This window comes from Ornithorhynchus anatinus, chromosome 4 (genome assembly GCF_004115215.2).
Source record: "Ornithorhynchus anatinus isolate Pmale09 chromosome 4, mOrnAna1.pri.v4, whole genome shotgun sequence".
Lineage (NCBI taxonomy): Eukaryota > Metazoa > Chordata > Mammalia > Monotremata > Ornithorhynchidae > Ornithorhynchus > Ornithorhynchus anatinus.
Window position 1 is genome coordinate 71,591,330 of NC_041731.1, and position 21,481 is coordinate 71,612,810.

Below are 21,481 nucleotides of genomic sequence, written 5' to 3' on the forward strand. Positions count from 1 at the left end.
TACGCTAAATTTAGGAAATATAATCCCTGCCTTCAAGACTTTACAGTCTAGCAGGAGAAACAGTAATTAAATAAATTACAGGTAGGGGAGATGTAACTGAATATAAGGATATTAGGATAAGCATATAATATATTGTATATATTATACTAAACATATATGAAATATTTGTATGTATACACACACTTGTAAACTCATTATGGGCAGGGGACATGAGGCTAATTATGTTGTATTGTACTCTCCCAAGTGCTTAGTACAATGCTCTGCATATAGTAAGAGCTCAATAAATACCATTGAGATATATATAGATATCTATATATACTTCATCTAATGAGGATATAAGAAGTAGGATGGCCTAGTGGATAGCCATAGGCCTGGATGTCAGAAGGACCTAGAGGATAGCCGTGGGCCTGAAAGTGAGAAGAACCTGAGTTCTAATCCTGATTCTTCCACTTATCTACTGTGGGACCTTGGGTAAGTTACTTAACTTCTCTATGCATTATTCACCTCATCTGTAAATGGGGAAAAAGACCATGAGCCCCATATGGGACATGGACTGGTCCAACCTAGTTAGCTTGTATCCACTCCAGTGCTTAGTACAGTGCCTAACATAAAGTAAGCACTTAAATACCATAAAAAAGAATATATGAACTGTAAGGGTATTTATTAAGTGCCTAATATGTGCAAAGAACTGTAGTATGCACTGGAATAAAACACACAGGAGAGAATGAGATATGGTCCCCAACCTTCCAAGAGCCACATTCTAAGAATAATGACGGAAGGATTTTGGCAATAGATACATGAGGAAGATGAAAATGATAGAAGCACAAACAACATCATAACATAGACTTGAAATTAGCTAAACCATAGACACATCTGTGACTGTATGCAGTAAATATATTTTGCTAATTGCCTTTGTTTTTTGTTCAACATAAGCAATACATTTGTAAAACAATTTTAATAAGACAGAAAAGACAGGAGACTATTCCTGTGTTCCATAGGTCTTCTTAATTGGAATCAAGATCTTGAAGCTTTGGAAGCATTAAATACAAACTGAAGCCATCTAGAGATAATAAAGAGGTAGGATGCCTGTGGTAGAGCCAGGAAATTTCAGGTAAATCTAAAAGATGCCTGGTGTTACAAAACTATGTTAATTATTCCTGAACACAACCTTCATCAGTCAAAGATAGAGACACATTCCTAAGGGATGGTATTTAACAAATGTTTTAATTACTATTGTACATATCATTCATGGGTCATTGGGGAGGAAGAATCTCTAGGGAACATTTCTCCCTGGTTTACCTGTGGATGAGAATTATACTGAGATTAAAATTCAACCTCTCAAAGCCTTGTGCTATTAAAGGGAGGAGTGTTTTGATGTTGGTTTAAATTTTTGCTTTGATAATAAATTGACTGCTTTCTCCCATAGACTTTTTTACATCCAAACTTACTTGCTTTAGCTTCCCTGATATTGTTCAAAAGACTCATGCCATTTTTTTTATTATTATTAATGACATAACCTTGTCTCCATTCTACACGTCATCTGCATTGCCTTGTTTTTTGTTCTCTTCTCCTGGAAACATTATCCAACCTTGGCTTCACTGACACTGTCCTCCCCTGGTTCTCCTGCTATGACTCTGGCCACTCATTCTCAGTGTCTTTTGTGGGCCTTTTCTGGGCTTCTCCTCTGCCTTCCACCCCTAACTGTGGGAGTCCCTCAGGCACAGTTGTAGGTTCCCTTCTATTTTCCATATACCCTCACTTCTTTGGAGAACTCCTTCACTTCCATGGCTTCAACTATTATCTCCTGGGGATGATTCCCAAATCTTCATAACCAGCCCTGATCTTTCTCCTTCTCTGCAGTGTTGTTTTACCTCCTGCCCTCAGGGAATCTCCCCTTGGATGTCTCCATTAGATCACAAACTCCTCAAGACCTGCAGGGATCATGTCTTATTCCTTTTTAACGATCACCAATATCTTAGTAAGATGTCCTTCCCATGCATGGTAGATGCTTAATAAATACTACTGGTACTATTTCTTCTGCTATTTTTGTTTTGAAATTAGTAGATTGTAGATAGAAGAACTAGCTGCTGGACAATTTCCAAAATATGCCAAACTACTCTTTTATGAATACAATCTTTAGGAAATATGTATTTTTCTACTTTTAGCATAATTATGTATTTTAAAAGGGAATGGGCAAATGAAAAAAATTCTAGGAAATATCTCCCAAATTTTTATCTTCAATTTAAATTTTTCAAACAGAATTTCTAGTGTGATTCTTTCCTTCATGTATGTACTTGTTAACTTTTCCAAAGCTACATAAATAACTCCAGAGGACTGGGTAAATCACTTAAATTAAATCTTAAGACAGTACAGTGAAGAAGGCTACCTTTCAAAATTAATCATTCAGCTATACCCTACAAAAAAGCTGGGTTGTATTCCTTTATAATTCAGTTGCATCATCAATGGCTGGATTGCGATTTGTGGTTTCCCATAGATGTATAACATTAGGTTCAGGTCCAAAGTCAAGTCTGATGTAATGGTCAAGCCTTCTGATAAGTGAAAATTATTCCAAAAATCCCTTTCTGGCTCCCTCACCTTTGTATCACTCTATCTTCCCTGTTCCTAATAAGCTTTACTTTGTTTCCTGTACCCCCAAATTAATCCTCTTACTCCCATGATGCCTCAAGCCCCTCCCCCGTCAATTATATTCTCCATAGTGTCTAATATAATGTTCTGCAGGTAGTAGTTACTCAAAAAATTCATTCATTCATTTAATCATACTTATTGAGTGCTTACTGTGTGCAAAGCACTCAAGTGCTTGAGAGAGTATATTATAAAGATGGCATTGATGATTGATTAATTATTGGTTAATTTGTGGGCCCACAAAGGAGACATTTTAGCATTTTCTCCCTAAGTCACTTTCTTATGCAAGTCCTCTTTAGCTCTTTCTCTTCTCTCATGGATAGAAATTCTTTCTTCCCTTTTCCTACTTTTATACTTAACATTTTGAAATGCTGAGCTCATTTGGAATTATGGGAGATTTTACTTTTCCATTGGCACATGCTCTCTTCTTAAATAGAAAAGGCCTGGACAGTCGTAAATTGTAAATGATCATGTATTGTACATTTATATTTGGTTGATGTAAGAATTCCAAAAGAGCTATATTGGTACTGAGAAATATCAATATTTGTATTTCTGTTGATACATTTTGAAATGTTCCTTTCTAGCCTTATGTTTTAGCCCAGAAAAGCTTTATTTTTTTAAAAAATTAACTGTAGAAAAAAGGCTGTATCCCAAACTTAAGGAAGCACACCATTCTTGGGATATTTATTCAAGGGATTAGCACATGATGCTGCCAAAGTGCCTGCGCTATTGAAGACTTAAGGCAGGAAGATCAGGAGAGCAAAAGAGTGGGAGGGGGAAAAGCCACAGGAAGTTACAGGGACTTGAATGGTTTTAGGTCATTTTTTATTTCTTCTAACTCTAAGGACAATCTCTCAAGGATATCCCACTAACATGTTAAAGTGAAATTGTCTAAAATTGAATGCATTTTCCTTTCTAAAAACATTCCTCTTCCAATTTCCCCATCTCATTAGATAACACCACCATCTTTCTGTTCCACAAAACTGCCATCTTCGGTCATTTTTGACTTCTCATTCAACCCTCACACTCACTTCTTTGTGCATCCTGCCAATTCTTTCTCTACAATTGCATGTGTGACCTCTGGGCATTTTCTACTCATGCCATCTCAACCACTCAGGATTCATAAATGCTCAAAAATTAAAGTGATTGATTGATTACTCTAGACTGTAAGCTCCCCCTCCAGTTTAGAAGTCCTTGTGGGATAGGAACATGCCTACCAAGGCTGTTACATTGTATTCTCCCAGACAGTACAGTGCTCTGTACACAGTAAAACTTTAGTAAATACAATTGATCGATTGATTTTTCTCCTAGTTGGGAGACAGGGATGCATTTCCTTTACTCTTTAATTAGAGAGTAAACACTTTATGGGAGTAAATGTGTTGCACTGCTATATTGTACTCTCCAAAGCTCTTAGTACAGTGTGTTCTGCATACAGTAAGTGCTCAATAAGTACAACTAACTGACTGTTTGACAACAGATTTCTAGCTATAACATGTTGCAAACTTTGGGAATATAATGTTCTCATTATAGAGTGAGTCATTCATCTGGTTGCTATATACCCAGACTCAACAGACCAGTGACATCTGGGGGCTCCTCCTATATTTTCAGAAGGATTTTATAGCTTGTCACTCGGATGACTGTTTGCCTTATGTGAAACCATTCCTAGACAGGGACAACTTTGATGAAGAAAGGCCACCTCAAAATGAGGCACACATTGCCTGTGTCCATTAGGTACTCTTTATTAAGCCTCCTGTACAGCCCTATCCAGTGGGTCCCCATGTGGCAAGCCCACATTGTAAAAGTAATGCCATATTTTACCTGACCTATGACTGTTGTCATTGTCATCCATCCCCACCATCACAAGGGTATAATATGAAAGAGGCACTTTTAGATACTGTAAGAGGGAGTAGAAACAGGGAGAAACTCAAAATTGATACAAGCCACAACTCTCCACTGCACCAACCAGAAAGGCAGAATAAGGCTACTGAGCTTTTCCAGAAGTCCTCTTTTCTGGGTCAGGCCAAATGAACAGCAAATGAAAAAGAAAAAAAAAAATTCCCAAATATGGTCCTCTTGTTGTCTGGATCTAGTTTGTGCACTATTTTTGACTGAAACTCTCAATAGTGATTTAAGAAGTATTGCAATTATAAGGATTACAGTTCTTTTCCATGCTTGCCAGGAAGTACGGGGAAAGGGAGTTCTGTATGCCTAGAAGTCCCACATTCTTGGGATAAACCAATGAAAGGACATGGATTTGAAAAAAATTCCAATCATAAAATGCCTGACCCTGCTTAACAAATACCATAATAATTATTATTATTACTGTCTTCCTCATTCAATCATATTTAGTGTTTATTGTGTGCAAAAGACTGTACTAAACTCTTGGGAGAAGACAATATAACAATAAACAGATACATTCCCTGCGCACACGGAGCTCACACTCTAGAGGAGGAGACATTAAAATAAATTTATATAAATTAATGTAATACAAATAAATAAATTACAGATATACACATAGGTGCTATGGGTCTTGCTGATGATGCCTACTCTTCCTTCAGATAAATACATTAAATCGATAGTATTGATTAAGCACTTTCATTGGGTACAACCCTGTAGCATATCACATTGGAACAGTACAATGATGTTCATAGACAGATCACTGCCTCCAAGGAGCTTCCATTCTACACTAAAGTTAATTACAGATAAGAAATGACCACTGAGTTTAAAGACATGTCCGTAAATGCTTTGGGTAGTATATGGGTTTCATAATCTAAGAGTTAAAGAAATCATTTTACCCCCTTTAGACAGATGAAGTAACTGAGGCACAGAGTAGCTATGTGCTACTAAAAGGCCACACAGATCTGTGGGAAAACAAATTACAAGCGTGGCCTAGTGGATAGAGCACAGTCTAGGAGTCAGAAGGATCTGGGTTCTAATCCTATCTCCAGCACTTACCTGCTGTATGACCTTGGGCAAGTTACTTCACTTCTCTGGGTCTCAGTTTTCTCGTCTGTAAAATTTGGATTGAGGTTGTGAGCCCTATGTGGGAAAGGGACTGTGCCCAAGCTGATTATCTTCTATTTACCCCAGCACTTAGAACAGTGCCTGGCACATAGTATGCACTTAACAAATATGATTATTATTATTGTTATTACTACACTGAAAATAATATGATCTTCAATTGTTTTATGATATCCAGTAGGACATAGAAAGAGTTGTAGAAAACAGAATACTGTTCCTCCTACATTGTTTACTAAAGCAGGTTTTGGCAAAGAATTGCTGAAGCATTGGAGGCATTGTGGTCTTGTAGAAATATCATGGATCTGAGGCCCCAGCTTTTTCAGTGACCTGCTGGGTAACTTTAGGCAAAGTCATATATTAGAATCACAGCCTAAAACTCATGCTGGGATGAAATTTTTATGGGTATGTGAAGAAATTGTGCAGGTCAACAGAGGACACAGCCCTGGGGGGAGACAATTCCTAGTGGCTGAGGGAGCTTGGCACTTTTGAAACCTGGTGGCTACTGTAAATTTGCTGGGTGGTAGGCATGGGATCCACAAGAGCAACAGGGATTATTTGTAGGTAATAAAAAGATACCAACAGCTACAGCCTTAATGTCTACTGCTTCCACTATTCTAGTTTTTTTCTCCTCTAATGGGAACTATAAGGAAGTTAGGAAAACCCTTGTGTAGGCTATTTTGGGCTCAGGTGCAGTAACAGGTGACCTGACCTGCTTTGCTCTGCGTGATTTATGTTAAAATCCACAGCACCCCACTGGGGGTAAGGACAAGCACAGAGATTTTGTTAGGCTAAAATGTGGTCATTAATACCAAAGCAATTAGAAAAAGTAAAGCTCTCTACACATTCCAGACATTATTAAATTTTCATTCTGCAACTGATCTCTTAATGGGAAGATAGGGGTAAGGCAGCTTTGTGCTTTCTGCACATTCACCCAGAATGCACCATACCCATGTGCTTTGTCCTTACATAAAGCAGTGGCAAATAATCCAAATCACCAGGACAACATGCTTATTGGTCTGCTCAAAACTGGTAAGATTCCTTTCTCTTGGAATCTGAAAGTGAGTAGCATTCTTACTTGAAAAAGCTAACCTGTTTGGAAGCCTAATGAAACACCAAAAATCCAGAAGACTCAGATCTCTTTCTCTAGAAAGGGAATATCTCCTGGCTGGGGAAGTGTCACCTCACCCAACTCTCAGCTAAGGAATTAAAGTCAATAAAACCTTTTATGAATGCTGGACAACTGCGGGGCCTTTGTAACCTTGGTTTGTTATCAGCAGAAGGACTGTCCCCTCTAAGTGCTACTTATTTTGATCTACACTTTTAACTATTGAAGTTTTAATTTTTTCTTGTTTGGTGTTTAGCATATATTCCTATATTTTATGTCTGGCCTCTCCCCCTGAGGTAGTGTGGAACAGGGATTGTGTTCAAAATGTTTACCCCCACAGCTTAATACAGTGCTTTGAACATAATTAGGTCTTAATAAAAATTCTACTGATAAGGAAACAATCCTTATTCTACCCTCTTTTGGGGCCAGTGTCAGAAACAGGATGTTGAGCTGTTGGAATACTGTTCTGACCCTCACAGCCAGGATGACTCAGGACAGGCATTTTCAAACAATATGGCAGGTTTTGGCCCAAGTGTGTCTATCTCATTGTATTTATGTGAGCATGTTTAAAAACATAAGACAGAGCTTGATCTTAACTGGGAGAGATTCACTGGCAATCTATGAGGAGCTTTAGCAAAGGGGGTAGCCTTCACTACTTCTGAAAAGAGTGGAAGGATACCACCAGTTTTGATACAGTGTTTTTTAGGGATAATTCAGTTTTCACCTAAAAATCTTTGTTCCATCCTATAAGGACTGCTCATTCCTTCTCAGAATGTTTTTATTTGCCTAGCTCTGCATTTTTCTAGACTATTTCACCTACATCGGTTGTGCGATAGAAGCTTAAGTTCTTATAGATAATGAAACAGATAACTGACTGACTCTGTTACAAGGGAGAAGTGAAGAGTATATAAACCTTTTTTGAAATACTGCACTGAAAGTTTCTGAAGTTATAGTATTTGCAGTTTCTAAAGCAACTGTATCAAGAATGTGCTTCCTCTTTGCAGATTTATAGAGGTTACTATGTCCCTGGGGTCAGTTTACCAGGTTTATGGAAGTCATACTGTTATCAGTAAATGATTCACTAAATGTACGTCTAGCCAGAGATTTTTAAATGACCAGTGGAAGTGTAGGTTTTTTTTTTCTAATTACCAAGACGGGATGCAAAGAAGCTAAGATTTCTTCTTGTAGCCATTGTATGAAAATAACAAACAGAAATAAAGGTAACTTATTGCTTGTGCACTGAGTTCTGGATATTTGGTGGTGTTTTCTGCCATAGCAACATCTCCACAAATTATCCGTTAATCAATGAGAATAATCTCTCCACATTTGTTTTCTAAGGTCCAGTCCTTTCCTGTGTAAGGCAGGTAAAGGGAGATAAGCGGTGAGGAGCCATCCACCACCGGGGTGAAGGATAGTGGAGGCTTCAGTCTCTCTGGTCTCCCAAGTACACAACAAGGCAAAGGAAGGAAAGACAGAATTATTGGTGAGACTCTGGCTGCCAGAATTTTCCAATCCTAAACCATTTCTCCCAAAACCTATCCAGGTAAGCTTTCTATGTGGCTTTTAAGTAGAGCAGATCTTGGTTTTTCAGATTTTCCTGATTCATTCTCAGAAATGGTTCATCTTAAGCCAACATGGATGTTGTGATAACAAGACTGGTGAGTCACATATAGGATGCTTGGGATTAAAGGGAATATGTATTTTGCAAGGATTTACTTTGCACTGGTATTGATTGCATTCCTCCTGATTTTAGATGAGTTTAGGATACTTATGAAAGAAATTTCCAAATAACTAATCTTTGTGCACCTAGTGGGGGCTTAATAAATGCTATTACGATTACTACTGCCTGAGCTATGTGGTTGAAAATAAAACTCTTTAAGGCTTTCACTTTAATAATACTAAATAGACTGTAATTTCATCTCTAGACTGTAAACTTGTTATGAACAGAGAACCTGTCTGTTGTAGTCTCCAAAGTCTCATGAGTCCCAGGCCCCTAATCAAATGTACTGACCAGGAATTTCCTAGATCGGGTACTCGGTGACAAGTTGAAAGTGAAAACCAAATCATCACTGTATACTGTGGAGAGCTTTAAAGTCTTAATCTAATTGCTGGTGAGTAACATATACACGCTCACACACACACTCGGCAAAAAATATAGCTTCCCATCTGACTGTTTCACCAAGTCCATGAAGTTGATCCCATGTCGGAAAAGTTGGAGAAGTTCCTGCCGGCTCAGGATGGCTGCTCTGAAGTCCATGCTGGGGGTGCCGAATGCTGACAGAAGTCTTTGCAACCTCCTTCTCCTCTTGCAATTGAAAGTGACTGCCTTTTATCTGCCTTGGACATAATAGCAGCTTTACATGCAGTTGCTGATTGGTCTAAGCTCCTTACTGGGTAAAAGGAGGGAAGGAAGGCCAACTCTCCCTCTAAACACCACCCCGTGGACCAGCTTTACGATAGTCTGTCCTGGAATAGAGCAGCCTAGTTCCTTTTTGAATTCATTCTTTGCTGTTTTTTGTGCAATCTAAAAAAACTGTCACATAAAATTGCTTCCTGCAGGCTCACTACACAAAGTACTTAGTGCAGTGCTCTGCATGTATTGAACACTCAATAAATATGATTGATAGTACACTTTTCGTAAAATCCTTGAGGGCAGGAATTATGTCTACTAACTACCGTACTGTTTAGTTCAGGGCTCTGCACACATTAGGTTCTCAGTAAGCACTGTTATTGTTACTAACTAAATTCTTAGGTAAAGGTTTAGTTAGTAACAATAACAGTGCTTATTGAGAACCTAATGTGTGCAGAGCCCTGTACTAAACAGTATGGTAATTAGTAGACATAATTCCTGCCCTCAAGGATTTTTCTTGTGTAGACTTGGGAAATCTTATTAAAAAAAAAAAACTATTTGAATTTTTATAGCAATAAAATAATTTGCTGAAAAAACTCATTTTACCACAGAGTATTGCATAAATGTAATCCGTATGAATCTTCAGGTAACCTATGAAACTGTTTTTTTCCAATTTTGAGAACTCGTTGAGATCCTGAAAATTCACCTAACATTGTTGAAGATTTATTTCCTGACCCATCTAATACAAAGTCATATATAATTCATTTTCAATTGACATTGTTATTGTCCTTTCTTGTTGCTGGTTATATTCTCCCAGTTTTATTAACCTATAAATTGTCACCTTTTCTTTTTACCTCTAGCCTTTTCTTGTTTGTCTGTCTTAATACTTGCAAATATAAACCTATATTTAAATCATACTGGAGGTTCAGAGAGGCCATTTAGAACAGTGCTTAGCACATAGTAAGCGCTTAACAAATACCATCATTATGATTATTGTTGTCGTTTCAGACCATAAGGTAAATACAACGAATTATGTCATTATATATTTTGAGGATGTGAGGGCCCCATCCCATTAAAACCTAGCCAAACTCTAATGAGTTTCCAGTTTTCCACCTGAAAAGGTGAATTCTAAGATTCCTTCTTCAAGTCAGAAAACAGGACTGAATTATCCAGTCCACATTTCCTACACTATTTTCATTGTTGGAACAAGTTAAAAAATGTCTTTCCTTGCTCAGAATGGCTGAGCACTTTTAAAAGAACACTTTTAAAACTTGTTTCTGAGCCTAGCTGGGGTAAGTGTTTTCTTAATTCTGCGTCAGGATCAAAAAACAGAGACACAGGTCTTCAGTGCTGTTCTAGGAATAAAATATGTCTTCATCAATGCCTAAATTTCCAGAATGGGAGTAATTCATGGTCTAGGGAGACTGCTCAAATATTACTCTGTCTTCTCTCCAATTATGGGAAGTTTGTCAGCCAATTTTCAAATCTTGTAATGGTGCCTAGTAATATTCAATTAAGGCAAATTTGAAGAGTAACTTACAAAATAAGTAATGAGACATATAAAATTTCTTTATTCCTCGAATCTGACATGAAGTTCAAATTAAATTTGACACTTTTTATATGTATTTGTATTTCCTCCCCAATGTCCTTATCATCTACCTTCTTATTTAGTCATTACATTCTTTATCCAAAGTCCCAGAAACATTAGGAAATTTGATATAATTGATAAGGAATTTTTCGGTTTGCGGGCTGCACAGTTTTGAATGAAAGCTGTTGTTTTTATATGAAATTTTCAAGTATATTTCAGTTCACATAAAGTATAAATTTCCAAGTTTACAGTGAAAGAAGAATTATCAACAAAATTATGCTTCTTGGAACTGAGAATTAGAATATTACAAAATTATTATTTGAAGCAAAACACCGAAAGTAGGTGCTGTTTAATTTTTTTTAATGCTGTTGTGTACTGCTGAAGTTGTTAGGTTAAGTATTGACAATATTTACTTGGTTGAAAGACATAGTAAAATGAAATGTTCAGATGTAGAATATTAAAAAATACTAGGCTTAAGTTTAGCTTCTGCAAGTATGGCCACATAAGACCTAGAAATCACAAAATTTCAGTTGGAGTACGTGGAGAAGCGATCAGAATATAATAACAGAAATAGAAAGCAGAGTACATTTTGATGAATAAATCAGAAAGATGATCCAGTTTGGGCTGAAGGAAACTTAGACCTTATTCAAGTGTTGCAGCACATTAAATCAAAAACTCATGAGTAGCCAAAAGTAGTATTAAGCAACTCCCAATCCATAACTACTAGCAACCGAGAACAAATTGAGAACAATTTCAAAGTAAAAAACAGCTATTGGCCAAGTTACTTACTTATGAAAAACAGTGAAACAGAAAACATAGTAGACAGTGTAGAATTAAAAAGGGTCTGGTTTTACACTGTATTTACACAATAAAATAAAATAGATGCCTACTAATTCTGTTGAATTGTACTTCCTTAATTCCTTAGTACAGTGCTCTGTACACAGTAACTGCTCAGTTAATACCACTGATTGATTGATTGAGAGTGTCTGGTTTATTCAACCCAGTACATTGGTTTGGAATAACTGTATTTGTCTGTAGGACCTCTTGCCCTATATATCTATGAAGTGATACTAAACCACATGGGTTCATTTGAGTCACAGTTCCCATTCTAACCCTTTGAAATAAAAGTGTCTCTCGTCCTTTCTTCAAGAAATATGCAGTCTTTAAGTACCTTTATATATCTGTTTAGCAGCATAATTTAGCCTAGGTCACTTACATCTGTAGGTGCAGATCAATATTTATTCTGGATAAGATATGTGATTAAGGGGCCATTACCATTCAGAAATAAACCTCTGCTCTTTTTCTATGTGAGGAGTAATGATTTTTATTCTAAAGAAATACAAGCAAAGGTTAAAAACTCTTGAAGACTACGAGACATGAGGGCTGAAACCTGTTTAATGTACTGTGTTGGAGAATATTTGTGGATTGCTAAAGAAAACAGTTTGTCAGATTATGTAACTTTTACAGATGCCAAAAAAAAAGGTCAGGAGAGTGTTCACAGCAAAAATGCTATAGGCAACATATTGAACAATGTTCATTTTAGTTTTTCAAATTTATCTACATCTGACAACCTTATCTCCAGACAAACAACTTTATTATAGTCACAATAATATTACTGCAACTATCTCTAATGATTTCAAAGTCATTTCAAAATAAGAACATACTTTGTAGAAAACAGTTTCTTAAATATGTTTTAAATTGAGAAGCAGCATGGCTTAATGGAGAGACAATAGGCCTGGGAGTCAGATTACTGGTATTCTAATCCATTCTCCACCACCTATCTGCTCTGTGAATTTGGGCAAGTCAGTTACTTCTCTATGCCTCAGTCACATCATCTGCAAAATGAGGATTAAAGGTGTGAGCCCTCTTTGGGACAGAGATTGGGTCCAACCTATCTTGGATCTTATTACAGTGTACCTTAGTATGGTGCCTGGCGCATAGTAAGTACTTAAAAAAAATTACCATTAAAAAAATTAATGTTGTAAATATGTACATTAAGTGCAGTAGGAAACACAAGGAACTAGAGAGACTATATTATGCATCAGTTATCTAAGCATTCACTCTATCACTGTGTGGTTTGTTATTGAATATTGAAGACATCAATTTTCTACAATTCTAACATCCATTTCACTACCTTTGGGGGTCCACATCTTATTTCCACTCTATGGTTCTCTTTCAGAATGAAGTACAGTACTCTACACACAGTTAAGCACTTAATACATACTACTACTAGTTTCAAGTCTGAATTTTCTTACCAGGAAAATTGTTGCACCCCTAATAATTTTAAAAGCAACAGCCTATTCATGTCAATTACTGTCCTTGTCCTGCTATATTACATATGATGATAGAAGCATAAATAAGTGTTCCCAGTGCAAAGAAAAAAACACCCAAATTCCAAGGAAGAAACCTAGTCCATTTTAGCATTAGGATTTAGTTCAGTTTTCAAGATTAGCTACTTAGAGTGATTTTTTTAAAAAAACTTGTGCCATAATAAGTTGGCTGTGTGGCATTTGAACCATATTTCATCCAAAATATCCATGACACCTGAAAAATTTTGGTGTTTGTTCATTTTTATATCTGGAAAGAAAAATGGTCTGGTTTTACTTCCATGTACCCCCATCTTTTCTGACTGCCTTTTTCCTTTTAGGTACATTAAATAAAGCATCTTAAGGAAGACACATTTAATTTACCAGATTGAAACATTTCTGGTCTATTGAACACAGAGACTGAGATAGGGAATACTTTTTTCTAGTTTCATGGCCCTTCTTTGTCAGATTCCTAAGGCAGTTTGTATTCAGAAGTTTGGGCATGGCTTTAGGATAGTCCTTCATTATGCTGCTGAGAGTCTCTTTGATGTCCTGCCCTATAGGGCTCAACTGTCCCCTTGTTTAAATGTTTGATTCATGCTGGAAGCATGCCCATTTTTTGTCTCTCAGGAAAACCGTTGGCAAAGCAGGTGGCATAGAAGCAGTGTGGCTCAGTGGAAAGAATATGGGGAGTCAGAGGATGTGGGTTCTAATCCCAGCTCCGCCACTTGTCTGCTGCGTGACACTGGGCAAGCCACTTCACTTCTCTGTGCCTCAGTTAACTCATCTGGAAAATGGGGATTAAGACTATGAGCCCTACATGGGACAAACTGATTACCTTGTATCTACCCCAGTGCTTAGAACAGTGCTCGGCATATAGTAAGCACTTAACAAATGCCATCATTATTATTACTATTTTTGTTAACATAGCAATGGGATAGTACCTCACCCTAGTCACTGTGATTTCATTTCCTAAAAATGAACACATATAATCACACATACATACATATTTTACACTACAAAGATCAAGCATACTGAAGAGAACCATACTAATGTTAGTGAGCATTGTACCACACGGAGAGAGACAATCTTTACAGTTCCCAGTGTCTCTATGGTCCCCTTGTAAACTCACCCAGAAACCATGATTTAAGATTACCATCTGATTTCAGTTTTTCTGGTTCTCAGCCCCAACACCAAATCTTACTGTCTCCTTGAGAGGCTTATGCCTTACCTTTTTATAGCCTATCACTTCCAGCCATCTGTTATTTAGCTTAATGATTGTAAGCTCCTTGAGACCAGGGATCATGTCTGCTAACCCTATTGTACTTTTCTAAGTGCTCTACACAGTCCACCTCCTCTCAGTCCTCTACTTCAATGACCTCTTGCTCCATCCTACATGCAACAACTTGGGCACACACTTAATCTTTAGTTACTGTACAATCTTTACCCTCACCAACTCTGAAATTCCACTATCATACCACAACCTCACCTGCCCTCATTCCCTTATACTCACCCCTGACAATTCTGTCCTGTTCTCCCTCAGAGACCTCCAATTTTTTGACTCCCTCCAATACTCTAAAGCCATCTTTCCTCATTTAGTCTCCATACTCAAACTGCCATCTCTTGACACACAAATTGACATAATCCACACCACCCTCTCCACTGAACTCAACACCCTTGTTTACTTGTCCCGCCGCTGATCTCATACCACTAACCAGCAGTCCTGGATCACCTCCATAGTACACCTCTTGTGCTCGTGTGCTCGAGCTGCAGAGTGCTGCTGGTGGAAATCCAGACCTCTGTATACACTTGTCCTCCTTAAATTCATTTTTAATCCCATTAACACTGCCCTCCACTCCGACTGACAACAATCCTTTTTCCTAATTCGCTCCCATGCCCATTGGGCCCCTCTTAACGGCTCCAGAAGTTTAAATCCCTCCTCAAATCTCCTGTCCCCCACCCCCAAAGATCTCTCTTTCCCTTAATGACCTGGCCACATTCTTCATTAACAAAATTGAAATCTTCAGGGGTGATCTCCCACTCCTCTCCAGTCCCACCCTCCTTCTCCACCCTCCTTGACTTTCCCAATATTCTCCACAGTATGTCAAGAGGAGACCTCTCCCCCCCACTAAAAATTTACCCCCTTCTGCCTGTCTACTGTCCCATCACTTCCTACCAGATTAAAACACTCTTCTTCCTTCCCTGACTGCCATCTTCAACCAATGGCCTCTTCTCCACTGCTTTGAAACATGCTTCAGTATCTCCTATAAAAAAACCCTCTCTTGACCCCTCGGCTCCCCCCAGTTATTGTCCCACCTCAGTTCTGCCATTCCCATCCAAACCTCTTGAGAGAGTTGTTCACACTTGCTATCTCCACTTCCTCTCTTCCACTTCTTTCCTTGGTCCCTTCTGATCTGTTGCTGCCCCCTTGCAGGAAACAGGTCTCTCTAAAGTAACCAGTGACTTTCTTCTCATCAAATCTGATGGTCTCTATACTCCATTCTAATCCTTCTAGACCTCTCAGCTGCCTTAGACACAATGCCTCCCCCGGCCTTCTCTCTCTCTCTCTCTTTTAGTGGTATTTATTAAATGCTTACTATATGCAAAGTCTTAATCACTGCACTGGGGTAGATACAAGATAATCAAGTTGGACACCTTCCATGCCCCTTCTAGGGCTCACAGTCTTGAAATCCCCATTTTACAGATGAGGTAACTGAGGCCCAGAGAAGTTAAATGACTTGCCCAAGGTCACATAGCAGACAAGTGGCAGAGGCAGGATTAGAAGCCAGGTCCTCTGACATCCAGGCCTGAGCTCTTCCATTAGGCAACACTGCTTCATCTAAATTGTATTTAATCTTGTCTTCACTGACACTGCCCTCTCTTGGTTCTTACCCTACATCCCTGACAACTTTCTCAGTCTCTTTTGCAGGCTCCTCCTCTGCTTCAATTCCTATGACAGCAGGGGTCCCTTAACACTCAGTTCTGGGTCTTCTAGTCTCCATCTCCAACCATCCCCTTAATAAACTCATTCACTCCCATATCTTAAATTATCTCTATATGGCTGACTCCCAAATCTACATCTCCTGGCCTGATCGCTCTCCTTCTTTGCAGTCTCGCATTTCCTTCTGCCTTCAGAATATCTCTACCTAGATGTCCTGCCAGTACCTCAAACTGAACAAGTCCAAAATACATCACCTTATTTTGCCACACAAACCTTGTTCTACCCAGATCTCTCCCATCACTGTAGACAATACCACTACTCTCCATATTTCACAAAACCACAATCTTGGCATTGTCCTCTACTCATCTATCTCATTCCACCCACATATTCATGCATTAATTCATTCAATTGTATTTACTGAGCACTTATTGTATGCAGAATGCTGTACTAAGTGCTGGAAAGTACAATTTGGCAGCAGATAGAGACAATCCCTGACCAACAACAGGCTCACAGTCTAGATGGGGGAGACAGACATCAAAACAAAACAAGTAGACAGGCATCAATAGCATCAATATTGATAAATAAAATGACCCATCTCTGCATCAGACAGAAAATCCTTACCATAAGCCTTGAAGCACTCAGTCGCTTTGTCTTCCCCTATCTCACTGATTTCCTGCAACAGCCCAAGTCCAGACCACACCACCCACTTTACTCTTCTTTTGCTCATGATGTCCTGATCTGGTCCATTTTGCTGCTGACCCCTTTCCCACATCCTGCCTCTGGCCAGGACCTCCTTCCTCCTCCATATAAACCAAACCACTTCCCTCCTAGCCTTCAAAGCCTTATGAAAATCACATTTCTCAAAAGAAGCCTGCCTCAATTAAACCCTCTTTTCCCCACCTTTCTCTTCTTTATATATAGTCTGTTCACTTGGATCTGTGACCTTTAGGCAGTTGGTATTTTTGCCACTCTTGGCCCCACAGTAATTATGTATATATCTATAAATTATATATTGTAAATTATTTATTTATATTTATGTCTGTCTTCCCTTCTCGACTCTAAACTTGTGGTGGACAAGGAATGTACTAATTCTGTTATGTTGTATTCTCCCAAACAGTTAGTACAGTGGTAAGCAGTAAGTGGTAAATAAATAAATCATTGATGATGATGATGAAAAGATGATGATGATGATGATATTTGATGAATGCTATTGATTTAGGATTCAATGATTCATGAACAGTTTTGGGTTGTAGATGACAGAGCAGGAAGTAATTTTGTATCTAGAAGATTCCCAAGCAGTAACTGGTGGTAGATCACTGGAAACCTGAGGGAACTGTATCAATCAATTAATGTTATTTATTAAGTGCTTACTGTGAGCAGATCACTAAATTAAGTGCTTGGAAGGGTACAATAAAATAGAGATGAACTGAAGAAGGATGTAATCTCAGAAAATATATGTGTGTCCTAGCTCAACCTAATACTTCCTATTCCTTCATTTTTTTTTCTGATGTGAATTAGAGAGTATTAATATTCCATTGTTCTCACGCATGAAGTAAGGTTCTGATATTAGTAAAGCCTGAAGGTTAGGGAGAAGATCCTTGAAATTTTTGCAGCCTGCATTAGGACTGCCTGGAAAAACAGGGTAATTGTGTGGTTTTAAATCAATTTCAGTGCAAGAGACATCAAAGATTTTACTGCAAGCTCATTATGGCCAGGAATATGTATGCTAATTCTGTTGTATTTTACTCTCCTAAGTACTTAGTACAATGCTCTGCACACAATAAGTACTCAATCAACACCATTTATTGATTGATTGGATGCATTCTAGGACTCTTATTAACAGGCAGGTTATGTGATTCTCTTTGCCTGGCCTATGAGAGGAGATCTGGGAGAAGGTAGGACAAAGGATGTGATCTGATAAAGTGTCATACATCTTTTTTTTTCTGCAAATGCAGTTACACGTTTGTTTGTTTTTTGGCAAATTGAGTTGTACCATTCCTTCTCTACATAACCTACGATAATACTACAGATCTGTACTAATCTAGGGAACATAAAAACAGATGTGGACAGTTTGGGCGGTTGGAGTTAATCTTTAAGGGAAGGCTTACCTAGGCACTAGTGTAGTAATTTTTCCCTCTATTCAATAACATCAATTTATTTTACAGCTTTCAACCTATATGTTTATTAATAATAATAATGGTATTTGTTTGGTACTTATAATGTGCCAAGCACTGTTTTAAGCACTGGAGTAGATACAAGGTATCAGGTGGTCCCCAAAGAGGACTCAAAGTTTTAATACCCATTTTACAGATGAGGTAACTGAGGCACAGAGAAGTTAAATGGCTTTCCCAAGGTCACTCAGCAGACAAGTGGCTGAACCTGGATTAGAACCCAGATCCTCTGATTCCCATGCCCATGCTCTTTCCACTAAGCCATCCTGCTTCCCATCATGCATTGTTGTATCTGATGGAAAGTTCAGTTATTTGGGAGACTAATTAGTGGTTGTTTTATTTGGGTAAAAATTAGGATAAAATTTCAAAAAAAAACACCATTTATTTTACTTTTTGGTTTTCACCCATGCACTTGGATTTGTACCCTTTAGGCACTTGATATTCACCCCATTTTCAGCCCCACAAGACTTAAATACATATCCATAATTTATTTTAATGTCCATCTTCTCAAACAAACAAAAAAACCCAGGTATTGAGACCTCATTTTACAGATGAGGAAACAGGCACAGAGAAGTTATATAACTTGCGCAAGGTCATTCAGCAGGTAAACTGCAGAGTTGGTATCAGAATCCAGGTCCACTACCTCCTGGGCCTGTGCTTTTTCCACTAGGCCACTCTGTTTCTCACCCTTGTTTTTCTATAGCACTTTTATTATCGAATTGTACATTCTAAGTGCTTAGTACAGTGCACTGCACACAGTAAGCGCTCAATAAATATGACTGAATAGATGAATGAATTACCAAAGTGCTCTCACCGTAATTAACTCATTTTTGTCCTCACAACAAGCCTGTGAAGTAGGAATGGCAGGTATTATTATCCATTTTTGGCAGATCAGGTAACTGAGGTACAGAGAAGTTAAGTGACTTGTCTATGGTGACAGCAGTTTAGTGGTAAAGCTTGGACTCGAACTTGTGTTCTTTGTCTCTCTTCTAAGTGCTCTGCACACAGTAAGTGCTGAAAAAATACCATTGATTGATTGATGAATGCATTATTTTTCCTGCCAAAAATACATAACGTTGGTATTTTTTTTTGTTAAGAGCTTAATATGTGCAGAGCACTGTTCTAAGCGCTGGGGTAGATACAGGTTAATCAATTTGTCCCACATGACAGGTTCACAGGCTTAATCCCCATTTTACAGATGAGGTAACTGAGGCACAGAGAAGTTAAGTGACTTGCCCACAGTCACACAGCTGACAAGTGATAGAGCCAGGATTCGAACCCATGACCTCTGACTCCCAAGCCCGTGCTCTTTCCACTGAGCCACGCCACAAAGCCCAAGTCATCCATGCATATCGTAATTGCTCTAATCACCTCTATTACTATGCGTGGTGGAGATTTTTTCATTTTTTAAAAATATTATATGCATTTTCATTAAATAAAATGATTGTGGCATTTCCTAAGTACTTATCATGGTCCAAACACAATGATCATATCGGATATAATTCCTACCCCATACAGAATCCATCACCTGTGATATAGAGGTGAAGTGTTCCATCCAACACATTCCATTCTCCCTTTAAATGTATTCTGAGACTTTCAATTCCATTTTTAATGGTATTTGTTAAGTCATTATTCTGTGCTGGGCACTTACTAAGCACTGGTTAAATACATTCATTCATTCAATAGTATTTATTGAGCACTTACTAAGTGCAGGGCATTGTACTAAACACTTGGAATATATAATTCGGCAATAGATAAAGAAATTCCTGCCCAATAAGGGCTCATGTCTAAACGGGGGAGATAAAGCAAAACAGAAAAAAACAAAACAGCATCATCAAGATAAATAGAATCAAGGAGCTATACATCTTATTCACAAAATAAATAGGGTAATAAATAATATATACAACAGTGCTCAGGTTGGACAAATCCCTGTACCACATAAGACTCACAGTCTTTATCCCCATTTTACAGATGAGGTAACTGAAGCACCCAAAAACTTGTCCAAGATCACATAGCAGACAAAGTGTGCAGCCAGGGTTCTACATAATTCATCTAATCTCTTGCTGTTGTCCACCCAGATCACTTGAACACACTAATGATTTGCCAGTGGTGGCCAGAATCCTTGAACAATACAGCACCATGTAATTTAATATGTTTGTGTGTCTATTTCTGCCAAATCTAATCTGGAGTGTTTGAGTTTTTCTTGCCCCATTTCAGATTTCCTAAACTAGCAAAACCTTGAGAAGCAGTATTGCCTAATGGAAAGAGCACGGCCTGGGAATCATAGGAGCTGGATTTTAATCCCAGCTCTGGTACCTGTCTGCTATGTGACCTTGCGCAAATCACTTAAGTTATCTGTGCCTTTGTTATCTCATCTATAAAATGCGGATTAAGATTATGAGCCCCATGTGGGACATGGACTGTGTCCAACCTGATGAACTTGTTACTTACACAGTACTTTGTACATTGCCTGACACGTAGTAATTTATCTATAGCATCTCTATCCTGGCTTTAAAGTGAGAACAGGACAGATCTCTGGTTTCTGGTCATCTGCTTCTTTTATAATTGCTGATCCTTTTCTTTTCTTCAACATTTCTATTTCTTCCCTCTATTTTTGTTTTCCTTCACCTCTCTAACTCTGACTTGGCTTTCCCCACTGTGCTTTCTCATTCTCTACCTTCCTACCACCCCAGGAGCATTTCAGAAAGGAAGGCAGAGTTCCTGTTCTTCTCTGTCTACACTCAGAATTGATGGATGAATTGGGAAGAGAACAGCATCCAGCCAGGAAGGTGAGGCAATATGATGGACATTTTTCTGCTTTTGTACTACACCGTCCAGTTTACAGTTGCTCTTCTCCTTCTACTACGCATAAATCACTGAACACCTTTGTGGATCAGGAAATATCCAGTCAACTGTATTCTTTAGTAACCAGTTTAGTAGTACCTTGGCTAGGCTTTTGTCTCCTATTGTATGTTCCTAAGGAGCTTATTCCCCTCTCTGGGCTGCATCTGGAGAGTTTCCAGTACTCTACCAGTCTCGACTATGGGAGGGAGACAAGCAGAGGCCTACCCATTCCATTCCTAGCTTCGGCAGTGGCTAGCAAATGGAAGGCAACCTGCTACAAATCAAAACTCACCCATGCCTGGCAGCAGCGGCATGGGAGAAGTCAAGGGCGGAGACTCAGGTATAGTTTGTGGAAGGAGGCAATGGTAAACCACTTCCATATTTTTACCAAGAAAACTCTATGAATACACAACCAGAACAATTGCAGATGGAGAGCGGGGCATTCTGGGAGAATGTGTCTGTGGTGTTGCTATGGGTCGGGCATAAAACAAGACAAGGACTTAATACTCTGC

At 38.4% G+C, this 21,481-nt stretch overlaps 1 non-coding gene across 1 annotated transcript; it reads left to right on the forward strand.

Annotated features, from left to right (window-relative positions):
- Positions 1-21,115: 21,115 nt before the first annotated feature.
- On the forward strand, positions 21,116-21,251 carry LOC114811873. Its single transcript, XR_003759569.1, has one exon. It is a non-coding gene; the product is annotated as a small nucleolar RNA SNORA7 (small nucleolar RNA).
- Positions 21,252-21,481: the final 230 nt, after the last annotated feature.